Raw genomic sequence first — 5,032 nt, 5'->3', positions numbered from 1 at the left:
GAAGAGAAAGGAAGTTTCTCTCCTTCAGCTCTCTCCCTTTTTCGCTTCCATCTTTCCCCTTTTCCCCAGAAACGCCTGATACTCAGGCTAATTTTTCATCAAAAGACTTCAGTGTTCGCACGGATCCGGAGCTTTGCTTTTGGCTGAACATATCCCCACCCCTCACCCCCTTAGATAGAACCTCCGGTTAAGTCGCTGATCGCGTACGTTTGCGCAAAGTTCAAGGTTGCTGGACAAGAATTACATTCATATACCAATACCAGACAAATGGAAGTCAAGTAGATGAACTGGAAAAACACACTGGTAAGGTTTTTAGAGTAGATTGTTTCCCGCAGTCACTCAGAACAAGGGCGATCCAAATGAAAATCAAAATTTTGAAAATGTTCTGCCGTGGGAACCGTGCCGCAACGCTTGTCTCTTGTCTCTCTTACTTTTTACTAGCTTACAAATTACGCTGCCCATGTAATCAGATAACAGCCTAAATTTTTAAAATATTCATTTGTTCTTCGATAAGCGGTTTTAAGTCATTTCATAGGTTTTCCGACGAAGTTTTTGCTTTCAAGGGGTGACCGATTTGTCACGCAATATAATGTTACAAAATGTCTCTGAGAGCAAAGCTGAAAGCTATAAAACCACTCACAATTTCTTTGTTTTGGAAGAAGGTCGATCAAACAGGTTATTACAAACTTATAAACTTGTAGTATTAAAAGAAATATAGGCTTTCAAAAATGCAATACGTGTTGTGGAACGAACAGAAGTTGAAATCTTATGGTTGTTTTGATTGGTTTGGTTGTATATTATTAACTCAGTGTTGACATACACGAGTCTGCAATGAAAGCGTTTTTAGCACTTATTCGCTACAATGAGATAAAAATCAAAAGGTAACAGTTACATATGTGTCTATTATCCGATATTCAAGCGGTAAGAAACATATGGAAGGTTTTCCAGAGCAATTTTTAAATTGTTTGCGTAGGTATGTAGGGAAACATGTTGCCCCGTGAATTGATTAAGGTGGCAAAATGGTCTTCACGTTTCCGTTTCTCTACGGGACACTTTTTGCGGGCCGCGGAAAAAAGTTTCACACAACAAAGTATAAAGGATGTGCTTTAAGACCATACTAGTTTTGGCCTCAAAGTCCATGTACCAGTGGGCTTTTCTTGGGGTAGAAGTAAGCAAAAATTAGCCTAGTCGCTCAAGCGCTTCAAGTGGGGCAACTAAAACGGCCAGAAACAAGACTATTTTGACAGCTTTTCAAAAGTAATCTAGTGTTTTAGAAAGAGCAAGTGAAGTGCTATGAAATGTCAAAAGTACATTGCTAGATGGTATCGCGTTTACCAGCACGCTCGAAACGAAAGTGCATCATTTTTGTCAATTTTCAAAGGCGGTGGGAGGCCAAAATGGCGATTTTCGAACTTTCCTCGATTTTGAAAAAACTCGAGCGCTTTGAGATCTTTTAATTGTATTTTCGAAAACAACTCACTAAAGGCTTTATTTGGGCAAAATATGAAGAAAGTGAAAATTTTGAAACTGTCGCCGGATTCTCGATATTTACAGAAACTGGCTCTTAATTACTTCAGTAAAAATTGACATATTTACGAATACTTAGAGGTAACTGTTCACAACTTTTAGCACCTTTTGAGCACTATTTTGAGATTTTGAGCACTTTTTGAGCACTTTTTAGCCATTTTTGCCAGCACTTTTTTAGGATTTTACGAGCGCAATCGGGAAAGGCCTACTTGCGCCCATGATCAGTCTATTCCTCGAGCCCGAATGGGCTTTGAGTCAATAGCCCATGAGGGCGAGAGGAATAATCATTTTAGTAAAATCCCCAGTTGGTCAAAAATATCGAGATAAAACAACTTTAGCTAGCAAAACGCGATCAGCCGCCATTATTTTGGTTTTCACAGCCGGCGTTTTTCGCTATTAGTGGGCTACAACATATAGCCTAGTAGTAGTTCAACCAATCAGAACGCTTCACAGATAACAGACCACTAGTTGAATTTCACTAATTACTAATAGGGGTTTTTGGAGAGGGAATACAGAGTCTTTGTATCTTTGTGACAACCACCTACACCGGATTGGCACTTTATATAACCAGGTTTTCGACCCCCTCCATAGTTTAACAGTAAAATAAATACTTTTGCACCCAGAAAAAAAAAACGTAGTTATAATTAGCAATTAATGAATGAGGCTGAGTATCTTATGAAGAATTATGGAGATCGTGGAGGGTGTTATCCGTCGAGGCCGTAGGCCGAGGCGGATAACACCCTCCGAGATCTCCTTAATTCTTCATATGACACGAAAGCCGAATTCAATAATTGTTGTATTATTTATTCAAAATAATTCCTAGTTTAAAAACATGGCTAAACATGCTTACCCCCATCGATCCATCGATAGTGCACGTTTAGGGTTGTTCAGGTCCGCAAATATTCTCCAAATAGCACATGTCGCCCTTCGAGTTGTCTTCTTGTTGTTCCTGCCATGTTTTTAGCTATTTTTCCCCTAGTTCTTACTCTTGAAACGAGTGAAATGTCCGCCATTTTTCAAGTTCACAACCAAAACAACTCAACCTCGTCCCCAGGTCTTCTCGGTTAACGTTGATTAACCTGTAGAAGGCCGCATTTTTGACGTCATTTCCTCGTTAAACACAAAATTCTTCCAAATTTGGTCATCAGTAACTGGTTATGGTGAATTATGCGGGTGCTTTTAGCCAATCAGAATTGGGAAATATTTTGAATGAATAATAATGCTTGTGTTTATTATCCCTAATCCGTCAATTTAAACCTGAATTCTGGCGCGCGAAGCGCGCGCCAGCAGAGCACCATGGGTAAGTAAATCTACCCATCCCACAAAATTTGGTAATCACGCGACCGTACACCGACCGCCGACCACCGACCGTCTGTCCGCACCGCAGGCATACTAATGTAAAATAACTCAATCAACTGGTATGGCAACCCAAATGCAACTAGAGATTATTTTGGAGGGAAATCGCATAGTCACCTGCGTCTTGTAAAGCAGAGACAACTAAAGCTCAAAGCGGAAATTGTTTCCGTATCCGTGTTGTCAAAAGTAATAACCTTAGATTAATTGTCATGTCCACAAATTTGGAACCATGATAGAGCAAGAGATCGAAAGACAGAGAAAAAGAGAAAGTAGGCGGCAGGCCAGCGAAACTCAACGAGAAAAAAGGCGAGAGATCTAGAGCGATGGATAAAAAAAACAAAGAAGACATTTTTTTGTTGGAAGGACAACATAAAAATTTTTTAGCGGCGGTGACAAAATGCGAAATGCTAGCGGCCACCAATGCAAGGTGAAAATGAGCAGCAGTGCAAAAAAAGTGAACGAGAATAATATTATCGTGAGTTTCGCTTTTAGCCCTGGCTAAATCTATATATTAAATTAATCAATTATGCTTTTTAAAATCTACTCCCGGTTTGAAATTTTACACTTCCGGTTTTAATTGGATACCGGAAATACCTCGACAACCCATAATAATTTCGCCATTGCTCCATATCCACATTTGATAGGCACATGAAGTTAAACACTTCTGCCAAGTTTCATGATTTTAACCACAATTCGTACAATCCATGCACGTGTCCTCCACCGCGCCCCATTATTTTCAATTTCCCGCCATCAGATTTGATGCACTCACGCTATTGTCGTTCAGCGGATGCACGCATGGGCATGTAAATTGCCCTCCTGTTGGCTGGGCTTATTCAGGAGAGGTATTTGATAAAATGCAATCAAAAGAGAACAAAACCGTCGCCTGGTTGGCTCAGTTGGGAGAGAAGGGTCTGGTGAGCGGGAGGTCACGGGTTCGAACCCCGGCCTGACCAACACTCAGGGTCTTTAAATAACTGAGAAGAAAGTGCTGCCTTTGTAATGACATCTGCAATGGTTAAACTTTCTAGTCTTCTCGGATAAGGTCGAAAAACCGTAGGTCCCATCTCACATCACTTACAGTTATCTGGTTTTTGTGGGACGTAAAAGAACCCACGCCACTGTTCGAAAAGAGTAGAGGGCCTAGACCACGTTGTTGTAGTCTACCTTCACACTTCACATCACTACATCATGGCTTGGGTGGGTACAGTAAGCTCATAAATGAACTGAGAGCGGCTGTCAGTGGCACCGTTGTATGCTGACGTCCGAACTTACTGTTCACATGTTAAAATGTATTGTAAGAGGGTACGTCCGTTGTCCTCTCATCCACGACTCTTCATTAATTCATTCATTCATTCATTTAACTGCGAACTTTATTGAAAAACTATGAATTACAGCAACAGTAAAACCCGGTCTGTACTACACTTCAATTAACAGGGGACTGGTTATTACCTTCAACAAAACTATCGTGCCTATTACTGCTGTCGTGAAAATGAATAATCAGCGAAAGGGAATGAACGATTCTCTCTTGATCAACGGAGGCAATGTATTTTATGGAGGCTGATGTGTACTAAGAAAATCAAATTCTATTAACCACAATCACTGACGGAATCCGGGATATTTTTGCTCGTGGAATCCGGAATCCAGAAAAATCCTGTATTTTCGGAATACAGCTCAAGGAATCCGGAATTCCACTAACTATTGGAATCCAGAATTTGAGTTCTACTGACAAATACTGGAATCCAGGACCTGGATTCTAGAATCCACAGCTCGGAAACCAGAATCCAAGACTATACTGGATTCACTTGCATGGGGGGATTCAGGATCACGATGCCAACATTCCATCTTCTGATTTGTTCTCAGCCTACTTCAGTTTGGTCTGCCTGCCTATTTAAAGCAAGTGGTCGCGCACGTGCAAGCAAAGCCAGTTTAAAGTTAAAGTTGGGTGAAAGTGAAGCAACAAACAAACAAACAAAACACGTATTAAAACAGAAAAACACAAGGGTGATGGGCTGATGGAAAAGGAAGGAAGAAAAAGATCAGTCATTATTGTCCACCAGTCCTCAGTTGATGATCTTTTTCTTTCAGCTGCTTCAGCTTCAACTCAGTTCCGCTTTCCTCACATATCATGGTTATATTTACCTACTACTCA

This window comes from Porites lutea, chromosome 4 (genome assembly GCF_958299795.1).
Source record: "Porites lutea chromosome 4, jaPorLute2.1, whole genome shotgun sequence".
NCBI lineage: Eukaryota > Metazoa > Cnidaria > Anthozoa > Scleractinia > Poritidae > Porites > Porites lutea.
Note: the sequence above shows the minus strand (reverse complement) of the source record.